Source organism: Lissotriton vulgaris, chromosome 1_1 (assembly GCF_964263255.1).
Source record: "Lissotriton vulgaris chromosome 1_1, aLisVul1.2, whole genome shotgun sequence".
Classification (NCBI taxonomy): Eukaryota; Metazoa; Chordata; class Amphibia; order Caudata; family Salamandridae; genus Lissotriton; species Lissotriton vulgaris.
The window spans coordinates 54,452,709-54,465,984 of NC_141685.1; the positions used below are offsets into that span (position 1 = coordinate 54,452,709).

General features: G+C 45.6%; 1 protein-coding gene across 1 annotated transcript in view; it reads right to left on the reverse strand.

Moving 5' to 3' along the window:
* Window positions 1-11,669, reverse strand: part of LOC147737226 (uncharacterized) — a 53,379-nt gene extending 41,710 nt beyond the window's left edge. Inside the window, exon 1 of the mRNA XM_086919859.1 lies at window positions 11,602-11,669. The gene's annotated coding sequence lies outside the window, so the exon portion shown is untranslated. The remainder of the gene's footprint in view (window positions 1-11,601) is intronic.
* Window positions 11,670-13,276: the final 1,607 nt, after the last annotated feature.

Below are 13,276 nucleotides of genomic sequence, written 5' to 3' on the forward strand. Positions count from 1 at the left end.
GAGTGCCCTCGTGGCGAAGAAGTAATTATGCCAGCCTTCTCGAATCACATACCGATTCACAAAAAATATACATATGCAAGGAAATGGGCAGTAGCCCAGGCACCTGCATTATATAAAAATCATGTAGGATGGGATGAGGATTCACCTCCTCACAAAATCCAATTAAAAAGTGAACCAACTGCCCAACGGCAGTATCCCATAAAGCAAGAAGCTAAAAAACAAGTCAGGGAGATCTTAGATCAACTTGAGTACCAGGGGGTGATTGAAACATGCACCTCTCAAATGAACAATCCTTTGTTTCCTGTCTCCAAGCCAGACAATTCATATCGTCTAGTTTTGGACTACAGACATCTTAATACATGTTGCAAAACTTTTGCAGTACAAAACTCGCATAGTGCAGCCCTAATGAATAACATAGTTAGGAAAAAATATAAAACGACATTAGACATTTCTAATGGCTTCTTTTGTCAAAACATTGCACCAGAAAGCAGATATTTGACCGCTTTCTCTGCATTTGGGTCGCAGAAAAAATTCTGTCGACTCCCACAGGGGTTCAAGAACAGCCCAGGACTATTCTCAGCTAGGGTAACAGAGTTACTACAAATCTATGATGATGAAGCATTATCTTACGTAGATGATATTTATCTCACAGATGACGACTTGGATACTCATTTGAAAAGAGTGAACACCATTATACTTGGGTTCGCAGCAGAGGGTTACAAATTCAACTTTAAAAAGTCCCGAATTGCCCATCTGACAGTACTATTTTTAGGGTACGAATTATCAAGTGAAGGGAAAAGCCTAGCGGACAACTTCTTAGAGAAGTGCGCTGTACTCCAAGCTCCAAAAACGCTGAAGAATTTACAATCCATACTAGGTTTTCTGAATTTCGGAAGAACTTACATACTAAATTACGCAGAGAGGGTTAAACCTCTCTACGAACTAATCAAACCTGATTTTAAACAAATCAATTGGACTCAAAAACACACAGAAATTTTGAGATCACTGCAAACAGAGATGTTAGCAAAAACCAAATTAGATACACGTGACAACACGATCGATCTTGTAATCCGAGTCATCCTAGGAAGATGCGGATTCACGTACCTGACCTCTAATGAGGGAGAAAAGGTACCTATTTCAATTAAATCTCACTTGTACACACAAGCAGAAAAAACATTCAGTCACACAGAAAGAACTGTGAAAGCAGTGCAAATCGCATTAGCAAATGAACGAGAACTAGCACACGGCAAACGGATTAATATCCTTACAGCGGAATCCGCCTTCGAGGCGCTATTCAGCCCAGTAAACCTGCCTACAGTGTCACTGGATCCGAAATGGATACAGTGCATAGATTCTCTAGGAGCGGAAGATGTGAAATACTATTTCACCCCGCAATTTGAAGAACTGAGTGATTTAGAATATGAAGAAGAATATCCTCTGCCAATCGAAATTCTGCCTCTCCCACAATACGCCTGTATAATCTATACAGATAGCTTTGTACAGCATTTCAACATAGAGAGAAAATCCTACGATGCAGCATGTGCAATCATTAAAGGTCGTTGGCTGTGCGCTAAATTCAGACCGAAAGTAACAAAAACTGAATCTGTAAGAAACTGTTCGGTTCAGAGAACTGAAATCAGATCTTTAAAGATGGCGCTCGAAAATGCAGAACGTGAATTCCCGACACTTATCGTGTGCGATTCTCATTTTTGCGTCAACTCTTACAATAACAAACTGCAGAGTTGGATCGAAAACGACTACAAAGATGACACAGGTGCCACAATAAAGCATAAATTGCTCTGGAACAAGGTAGCTCTTTTACACAAAGAACTACAACAGACTCACGTGATTCACGCACAGAGTCTTCGACGTGATGGCGTTCACGTTGCAGGGAATTCATTGGCTGATACAGCCAAAGCGGAAGCAACTAAACCGGCTTCCGTAGACACAAAAAAGCGTACAGATAAATACATAGACGGGGAAACCATGCTGGCAGTAAAAACGACCGTAAAAGGCGACTGTGCAGCACTACCCGTAAACTATCCACTCAATTATGCATACATAATCGATGCAAACTTCGTTCCTTTTGCTCGAATCCCTGGAGTGGGGGACAGAGTAATTCCAAACATGAACAGGAGAATATTTTTAATAGCAGACGCACACATGGGTTTGGGTCTAAAGCACAGAGAGATCAAGGAATCACTGACTGAATTACAATCAGTATTCTGGTGGCCGGGAATGAGTGTAGAACACCAAATATATGCAAACAACTGTGAAAACTGTAATAGGGATCGCAGTAGCGAACCTTGCTACCGGCTACCAGTCAGAAAGAGCGTAACGCTGCCTACACCCCATCCTGCGTCCTATTAACAGTAAAGACGAAAAGCACTTAAAAAATGAGGCCCCCAGCGCTCGGCTGACGCTAGAACGGTTATAAAAGATTTGCGAGTCAATATCAGCATATACGCAATTACCACGTTCCATTCTGACCAGGGTCCTGCTTTCAGCTCTCGAGCCTATAAGGAGGCCATGGCCAGCATGGGAATTGGGTTGCGGTATTCTTGTCCGTCATACCCCGGAAGGGAACAGTGTGGTAGAAAGAAAAAACCGTGACATAAAGCAATCTATAACAGCGAAGGTATTAGGTTCAGGCGCTGGGTGGGTCAAACATTTAATAAGTGTCCAGACTAGTCTTAACAACATGCCAAGAAATTCTCTAAAAGGTTTCAGCCCATACGAACTATTGTTCGGAATTAGAATGCGCGTTCAGGGCCTCGATAGTCAGATGTCAGTGGTACAAGAAGAAACAACGCACTTTGATGTAAAAGATCGTTTGGCTGTTTTACAGGAATTGAATGAAACAAGAAAATCATTAAGCAACATAAAGTTAAAGCAACAGCCAAGTACCACTGACGAGGCACCACCCGCAACAGCCCCAGCAAGGCCTGTCTGGATTCCAAAGATTGGGGATCTAGTCAGAGAAAAGATCGCGGTTAAGAAGGAATTTGGGCCTTCTTACAGAAAAACAGTACCTGTCTTAGCAGTCACCGGAACAAGATCAGTTGTGCTACCGCCCCTTGCTGGTAAAAAGGAGAACAGAATCGTGTCTATCGATCTGGTAAAACCACAAGCATGTGGCCTATAATCAACAGTAGGCCCAGTGGACTCCCAAGAAACAACAGAATACCCAAACTTGCAACAATCCAAGAGGTTCAAACTGAAAGACTAATCACATTCGATCAGCCTGCAGTGCACAATGAAGGACTATGCAATAATGCCATGGAACTCGTGCCTCTTGAAACACAGATTGAAACAGTTCGTCAAGAAACAACACCAGTCTACAATGATGTGGCATCAGAAAGTGCTACCGAGAGACAGATTGAAAGAACAATCCCATCAATTGACAGAACTGCCTCTGGTTATTTCATCAACTTCGACGACTTCTCTGAAGATTTAAATGACCCCGAAGTGATGCCAGAAACAAAAAAGTATTTTAAAGAAAATACAACAGGACTCCTTCAACAAATCAAAGAACTATATCTGGATTCACCGTTGATTGAGCATTGGATTATCTCAGGGGTATTCATACTCCTACTATGCCTAATTTTAGTTTTAATTTTAGGAAAGTTTATTACAATTGAATGGACACAGCAAGTCAGAACATCAACCTAGTCCTGAAACCACACAGATCATCCCACGTGAAGAAAAGAGAACTGTCAACAGTAAATGTCACAGCAATTCCAATACCTGGTGAAGTAGTATGGGAGAAAACAGACTATGAGATATATGGTCCGGTCGAAATTCTGAAGTATCCTCATCAACTAAAGGTTTCCTTAAGTGACTTTGTGACACCAAGTACATTCTCTGATGATTGGGACTTTAACAGTATTAATGACATGATGTCTGATTTAGTAATGTCAGCTAGATTCACAGATCATGATTATTTACAAGGTTCATCTAGTTATGAGCAGTTATTCTGTTACACCCATTATGGGGATCATTACTTGCATAAATCTGCACAGCCTAGAAATGTTTTTAAGTATAATCAATGGGAACATTGTGCTACACCACCTAAAAGCAGTTCTAAAGCATTTTTTGAGAAATTCAAATACTTCTCAGGGTTTAACACCAGTGATGCAGAAACGTTTTATTACAAACTGTTAGATAAAACAGGAATGAAAACGATGCTGAGAAATTCTAAATTGATATATTCAGAAGCATTTTATGACAAAATGATGACATTTGGTTTTGATTATTGGAAAAATAATATTGAAACAAAAACAATTTGGGGTACAAAAGATTGGCAGGTGCAAGGCATTGAAGCCCTATTTAGAACCTGCATGATACCAGAACAAATGTTATTTTTAAATGACACAATACACCAAACATCTTGTCTTGGCCTAGCTAAGATCAAAGACCTTAAAACACCGTCTATTCCGAAGCCAATACCTGAGAATACAACCACAGATATTGAGTTAGACGTGTCACAAATTTTACATTTCAACAGAACACATCCTGATTGGAAAAAGTGGTTAATCTGGCCTACAGACACAAATAGCTGTCAAGATAGGTTCCTGAATAAAACACAGGGGTTAAAAATGACCAGATTAGACCCTAGATACTCCCAGAGACAACATCCAGGGATTATAACAACATACAGTGTAGGGAAACTCTGCCTAGAATGGCTAACTTCATCCACACTGGCTGAAATTAAGCAACACTTGTCTTTACTAAAAGAGGGTGCTGATTTGCGCGATTTCATTCTTGGACCACGCAAACAGCGTCAAAAGCGTTTCATAGCGACCAGTATCTATGCTGCTTACAACGAGGCTTGGAAAGTAAAGCAAATTGAAACTGCTGAGAAAATACGAGAAATTGATCATATTAATTTGGAGAAATCACTTTCTGTGGTAGACAATGGGTTAACGACTCTGTCTTCCAGAATATATTCGTTGGACAATATTGTATCCTCTGCCTTTGATGTGATAGACAGAGATTTGCTAATGTTACAACATGGCCAGTCTCAATTACGCTCTATTATAGAATTAGGCTGGACGCTGCAAAATCTTCGTTCAGGCTATGTGCCTTGGCGTTTAATCAACACAACGTCATTATTTTCCATTTTTAACCTTACTGATAAACAGATCAGTTTGGCACAGAAAGGAGCAGACTATACAATCCTGAGCATCGAAAAACTCGAGAGATTACCATTGACAATGTCAGAGAGTCCTGTCATTGAATGGATAATACACGGAATTATCACCATTCCGATAACAACTTTCCGATTTAAAAAGTGCCTTGAGTACATACCTGCTGGCCAATATGAACAATTGGGTAAAGGATATGTAAAATCCGAATGGAAATTACCATACACTCATTCTTGCTATAGTGACAGTGACAAAAATGTATTTCTTAGTGGTGACAACTGTAAACACTCACTAAGCGGTTTACTTTTGTGTCAGGGTATTAATTTACACAGAGCATGTGATGGAAATTCAAACAACCTTTCATGCCACCAGCTAGTCACACCTGCAACTCAGATAGAGCCCTTCTTTATGCAACTCGCAAACGGGAGTTACATTCTTAGAACGGATCACAGATGTTGTGGCCTGACGCCAGGGAAAAGTTATCTAGTACAAGTTACGTCCATGGTCAAATGTTGTATGCAAGCATTGTTCCCGAGCGGGCCTCCAGACATAGTGACTCCCCTCTGGCCTCGTCTGAATCTCTATTCTATACGAATTGATACATTAAGCAAAATGAAATCTGTACTTTTACAGACAACAGTGCCTATAACGTCATCTAAAGAGACGTATGATCTTCTAGTTGCAAGGACGGCTACTGAGGTTCATGACCTTTTATCAACAAATTGCCCCGTGCATTTCGTAGAAATGTTCAGCCAACTCCTTAACATGTCTAGTGCAACAAGCATCCCAGGCATATTTAAGACAGTCTTTACGGGACTGCTAACACCCTTCCAGGCAATTTTGGGAATCTTTCCTAATTTTGTGCACTCCATTTTTGGCGGCATACCATTATTTTTGGGACTCGTCGCAGGGATTCTATTTTTGACCCTCCTGCTACGTTATGGCAAGCCTCGGCTCAGACATAGCTCCCATGGGAATGGAAGAGACAATCCTAGCAATGCGCTACAGGGACAGGATAACTAACGTCCTCGGATTGGCCAGGCTGAGAGATCTAAACATGACCTGGTTCCTTTCATTCAGACCGATATGGCAAAATTGCATTTTACCTGTGCTACGGTGTATGCTTTGCGGCGATGAATGCGTGTTGGACATCTGTCTTTCACTTCCATCAGCAGTACCAATGGACGTCGATACTTTGCTCAGTCCAATAACGGCTCACGCATTGTGTTGTCCCCAGCGGCTACCAATCCTGATGACGGCATTCGTGGAGACTCCTGTGCTACAGCCAAGTGGTAACAGTGGAGCGAGTGACAAAAGCAACATCATCCAGGTACAACGTTCTGTGAGCATTGCTGGTCCTGCCTTCGATGACAGCAATCATTCTCACACCTGCCAAGTTACAGCGCTATCTAATTTTGTTGAACTATCACCTGAATTTGTAGACCAATTCTTTGAGAGCCTGTCTGATACGATGTTCTCACCCACAGAGAAACAATAACTTTTAAGAAGCTTTCCGACACACAGCGTTCCCATGAACTCTGAATTCGGCCTTCAGTTTTGATCAACAAAAAACTGCCAAGAGCTTTGGAAATCTATTTTCTTTGAATTGGACAATCTTTCTAATATTGACCCTTTTTGGCACGAACAATTCTTTGCTTAACGTAAAAAATATTCTTAGAGAACAGAAGCTTCACACTTCTATTTCTAAACACATCTAGAGACATAACAATACTACACCAGCCTCTAGCACACATGTTATTACAAAGCATTTTTATGTGATGATTTATCTCGCCTTTTCTTCTGTCAGAGATACTTCATGTGTAATTCTTTTTGCATAATCGTTCATTGATTTCATATGCAATAATTTTTTGAATGATTACTATGCTTTAAAAAACGTACAGTACCTAAATTCCATGTATTACAAGTACGCCCTATTCGAATGCATTTATGTATTTTGGGGTGGGCAATGTTACACATGCATCTAATTGCTTTAGTTTTAGTAATTTTGATGGACATTAACCCGTGGAGTGGGTGTTGCGTGTTTATCTAGGTTCCTGATCGATACTGTGACCTTATGCCCCTATTCGGCTATAAATCCATTTATTCCCTATATTGGCATAACCGTTCAAGTGCGATTTTCTGAAAAGTCATCTCTGGCCTCACACGAACAGAGCCACATTCCAGCATGACTCTCTGCCACTTCCTCAGCAAACCTGGAAATCCCCGCTTGCTATGTTTTGATTAGTAATAGAACTCTAATGAGCAACTGATAACTGTCACTTCCTAGTGACATCTTTAATTGACGTCTTATGTCCAGCAAACTTGCGTCAAACCCGGCACCTGTCAGGTATAAATATTACCAACGTTGCCTTAAGCAATGCGAGTTCGTTGCCTGTTGCTGATGCAAGCTGCCTGCATGACCCTGTGTTGGTAAATCTAGCACTCTGTCGCTGCAGCCTGCTATCCTGTGGTGGTGAAGCTGCTGATTACCATTATCGCCGCTACAGCACGAATTATGGTGCAGTACGCTTAAGGAGCTGAACAGCCGTCCTCTGCGAAGACATCCAGCAGATTCCAGCTGCCCGCGGACGACCCTGAGGGGATGACCTCCGCCAGGTTAAGTCTGGACAGAGCATACCCTGAGGGGATAGCCTCCATCAGGTCAAGTCTGGACAGAGCATACCCTGAGGGGATGGCCTCCATCAGGTCAAGTCTGGACAGTGCATACCCTGAGGGGATGGCCTCCACCAGGTCACGTCTGGACAGCGCATACCCTGAGGGGATGGCCTCCACCAGGTCACGCCTGGACAGTGCATACCCTGAGGGGATGGCCTCCACCAGGTCAAGTCAGGACAGCGCATACCCTGAGTGGATGGCCTCCACCATGTCAAGCCTGGACAGAGCATACCCTGAGGGGATGGCCTCCACCAGGTCACGTCTGGACAGCGCATACCCTGAGGGGATGGCCTCCACCAGGTCACGTCTGGACAGTGCATACCCTGAGGGGATGGCCTCCACCAGGTCAAGTCAGGACAGCGCATACCCTGAGTGGATGGCCTCCACCATGTCAAGCCTGGACAGAGCATACCCTGAGGGGATGGCCTCCACCAGGTCATGTCTGGACAGTGCATACCCTGAGGGGATGGCCTCCATCAGGTCAAGTCTGGACAGAGCATACCCTGAGGGGATGGCCTCCATCAGGACAAGCCTGGACAGAGCATACCCTGAGGGGATGGCCTCCATCAGGTCAAGTCTGGACAGAGCATACCCTGAGTGGATGGCCTCCACCATGTCAAGCCTGGACAGAGCATACCCTGAGGGGATGGCCTCCACCAGGTCATGTCTGGACAGTGCATACCCTGAGGGGATGGCCTCCATCAGGTCAAGTCTGGAGAGAGCATACCCTGAGGGGATGGCCTCCATCAGGTCAAGTCTGGACAGAGCATACCCTGAGTGGATGGCCTCCACCATGTCAAGCCTGGACAGAGCATACCCTGAGGGGATGGCCTCCACCAGGTCATGTCTGGACAGTGCATACCCTGAGGGGATGGCCTCCATCAGGTCAAGTCTGGACAGAGCATACCCTGAGGGGATGGCCTCCATCAGGACAAGTCTGGACAGAGCATACCCTGAGGGGATGGCCTCTGCCAGGTCAAGCCTGGACAGAGCATACCCTGAGGGGGTGGTCTCCGCCAGGTCAAGTCTGGACAGAGCATACCCTGAGGGGATGGCCTCCACCAGGTCAGTCTGGACAGAGCATACCTTGAGGGGATGGCCTCCACCAGGTCAAGTCAAGACAGTGCATACCCTGAGGGGATGGCCTCCACCAGGTCAAGTCTGGACAGAGCATACCCTGAGGGGATGGCCTCCATCAGGTCAAGTCTGGACAGAGCATACCCGGAGGGGATGGCCCCCACCAGGTCAAGTCTGGACAGAGCATACCCGGAGGGGATGGCTACCACCAGGTCAAGTCTGGACAGAGCATACCCTGAGGGGATGGCCTCCATCAGGTCAAGTCTGGACAGCGCATACCCTGAGTGGATGGCCTCCACCAGGTCAAGTCTGGACAGAGCATACCCTGAGGGGATGGCCTCCATCAGGTCAAGCCTGGACAGAGCATACCCTGAGGGGATGGCCTCCATCAGGTCAAGTCTGGACAGCGCATACCCTGAGGGGATGACCTCCGCCAGGTCAAGTCTGGACAGAGCATACCCTGAGGGGATGGCCTCCACCAGGTCAAGTCTGGACAGAGCATACCCTGAGGGGATGGCCTCCACCAGGTCAAGTCTGGACAGCGCATACCCTGAGTGGATGGCCTCCACCATGTCAAGTCTGGACAGCGCATACCCTGAGTGGATGGCCTCCACCATGTCAAGTCTGGACAGAGCATACCCTGAGGGGATGGCCTCCATCAGGTCAAGTCTGGACAGAGCATACCCTGAGGGGATGGCCTCCATCAGGTCAAGTCTGGACAGAGCATACCCTGAGGGGATGGCCTCCGCCAGGTCAAGTCTGGACAGAGCATAACCCGAGGGGATGGCCTCCGCCAGGTCAAGTCTGGACAGAGCATACCCTGAGGGGATGGCCTCCATCAGGTCAAGTCTGGACAGAGCATACCCGGAGGGGATGGCCTCCACCAGGTCAAGTCTGGACAGAGCATACCCGGAGGGGATGGCCTCCACAAGGTCAAGTCTGGACAGAGCATACCCTGAGGGGATGGCCTCCACCAGGTCAAGATGGACAGCGCATACCCTGAGTGGATGGCCTCTGCCAGGTCAAGTCTGGAGAGAGCATACCCTGAGGGGATGACCTCCGCCAGGTCAAGTCTGGACAGAGCATACCCTGAGGGGATGGCCTCCATCAGGTCAAGTCTGAACAGAGCATACCCGGAGGGGATGGCCTCCATCCACCAGGTCAAGTCTGGAGAGAGCATACCCTGAGGGGATGGCCTCCGCCAGGTCAAGTCTGGACAGCGCATACCCTGAGTGAATGCCCTCCACCAGGTCAAGTCTGGACAGAGCATACCCTGAGGGGATGGCCTCCACCAGGTCAAGTCTGGACAGCGCATACCCTGAGTGGATGGCCTCCGCCAGGTCAAGTCTGGAGAGAGCATACCCTGAGGGGATGACCTCCGCCAGGTCAAGTCTGGACAGAGCATACCCTGAGGGGATAGCCTCTGCCAGGTCAAGTCTGGACAGCGCATACCCTGAGTGAATGGCCTCCGCCAGGTCAAGTCTGGACAGAGCATACCCTGAGGGGATGGCCTCCACCAGGTCAAGTCTGGAGAGAGCATACCCTGAGGGGATGGCCTCCACCAGGTCAAGCTCGGACAGAGCATACCCTGAGGGGATGGCCTCCATCTGGTCAGGTCTGGACAGAACATACCCTGAGGGGATGGCCTCCACCATGTCAGGCTCTGAGCAATCTCTGGCCCAGGTTTAAGCAAAAAATACCCAATCAGGCCTACGGGAGGAGACACAATCATTAAATTCTGCCCTATGTTCAATCAGAGATCAGGACATACCCCGAAAAGAACTGTTTCATGGGTAAGGGTAGGGACACGTATTCCCTTGGGTTTTCTTAGCTCCCGCAAATGCAATGACTGTCTTACAGTTAACACACTCATATAGGCCAATGCTCACAGTTCATCGACCTGCAGTGCACATCCTTCTATCCTTCTCTCCTTGAAGCTCCAAGAGCTGTCCTCTCGGGTAAACAAGGGGCTTAACAGGGTCTACAATAAAAAGGACAGCGTCCCTGGCACAAGGCTTAAACTTGGCACAGACGGGCATAGACAGGCGTGCCTTTGGCGCGCCTGCTGCGTGCGTTCGCTGCGCGTCCGGCCCGGCATTCAGATTAAATAGCTGGGCCAGTCAGGAACAACTAGAGCGCTGGCCATCGATCTCAGTCAGGAAGTGGAGAAGAGAAGCAAGAGTGAAACACTTACTTTCCTCCACACAATTGGCGAGCCGTGGTGGACCAGGGAAGGAGCGAAGACCCCCACAAGCCCCCCACCCCCCTCCCCGAGATGAAGAAAAAAAGCAGAAGAGTGCCTAAAATAGTTTTTAAAATATTGCCCCATTAGAACGCACACAATGATTCAATAACATTTTAAAATCACAGTCACTTTCTAAACGCAGTAGCAGCGCAACAGCGTGGCAACTCTAATCAGGGTGAACCATCATCATGTGGTGTAGAGGAGACAAATGTGATAATAGTTAAGGAACTACTGGGCAAAACTGACCTAAAAAGGAACTGGGCCTGCACTGCACCCCCCCCAACATGTTCCAGGAGGAATGTGGCTCCATCAGGTGATTATCAGAAGTTTGATAACAACAAGAATAGTGCACAGAGGGAGTCAAAAGGGAAGAGACAAAAAAAATAGAGATGAAGAAAGGGAATAGAGAAAGAGGAAACAGGGGAAACGGAAACATAGAGTTATAGGAATCCTCACCTGACAATTATTTTTTTTGTTCCCCCAAGGGTGGCAGCCACGCTGCACTGCCTGTCATCCCAGAATACCTTGAAAGGAAGTAAAGAAACAATTTTGCATCAGGCGACAATCCCACTCCATCACATTTTACAAATAACCGTCCTGGATTTACAAAACAACCGAGCCCAGGGAGAACCAGAGTCGGACTTCAGCCTCCTTTAACAGCTAATGCTGTGAATGTTCAACAATTAACCGCCGTGGTCCTGCATGCGGCTGTTAACTGTTCAAGTTTCACAGCAACAGCTTTGAAACAAAGGTTTCAGAGTACCGGAGGTGTTTCAATCCCCTCGGTCTCTGTGACACCGTTGTTTTATTAATTAACACATTCTGTCCTCATGGGGCAAACAGTGTAATGACCTTATAGTCAGCCATAGCAGGCAATACTGCCCATTAAAGGATCGCTCCCTTGATAAAGGCCATTGCCTTTGGAGCTACAAAAAGCTTCAAAGTTATATTAAAGATTTCAATTAATTACTGAAGACATAAACATGGTTATTCAGTCAGAGAAATAATTATCATAATATTTGCAGGAGGATCACATAAAGGTAACCTCTAAAGTATATCAAAAGCCAGACTCAGAAATAACTCTCGATGTAAAGTCAATAGACAGACCACCACAACAAATGTGTGCTAAGAAATAAGAAAACATTTTTTTATATTATCAAACAGCAAACTGGCATAGAACCTGCTTAGTTAAAAACCAAGGAAAAGTTCTTACGTTTTTAGACAGAGGGAACACATTATTGACATGGTTCACGATGAGGTAAAAATGACAGCAATCAATGAATGTTCATGAAAACATGGCACAACAAAATGTAATTTAATAAACCACACCCACAAAATGAATAATTAATTGTGACTCTTCCCCAAAAAGCCACAAGTCATTTTCCAATGTTATTCCCTAACATAATAACTGTATCTTAATCAAAGTTTAAGTTTGTGGCTATTCATTTATGACCCAATTTGTACGGGAACATTTGCTGGCAGCTTATTAGTTGTTTATAAGAAATGCCTACAACTTGGACTCCTTTCCCAAGAGGGGTGGGTTGGGAGCTCCTGTCAATCTGACTGTGGAACGGGAGGCACATTTATTGATTAAAAGTGATGCTGAATTTCCATTTACTTCTTCTACAGAAGGGCCACTCTGGGTGACCTCTAGGACAGCACCAAGCATGCAATCCTTCTCCCGTCCCAGGCACCGTCATTGTGTCTGATTCAGTCCCGTAGAAACTCCTAGTGTAGATGCAAGTTGTGGAAAATCCTTATTAATCACTAATGGATTTTGTTGAAATTCTGAATCTGTTGAGAATTTGGCGTTCTATTCTGCATTGGGTTGTAGGACTATCTGGACTGAAGGCATGTTCCAATTTATCTGCCGTTGATTCTGCATGCTCGGCACAGAGGTCAGTTGGGCTGGGACCATTGACTGTGACATCCCATTCTGGCCATCTGATTCATGTTCCAGTTTCCCAGGTTCCTGCAAACATCGCAAGGATCATGTCTTATTCAGCACATTATTAGTGTTTGAGGAATTTAAATTGCCACTGTTAGTAAAACCTCCATCTCTTTCTATGTCCCTACCCGTAATCTTCGATCTCAAGGTCAGGCCCTTGCTGTTGTCCCCAGATTTAGGCTC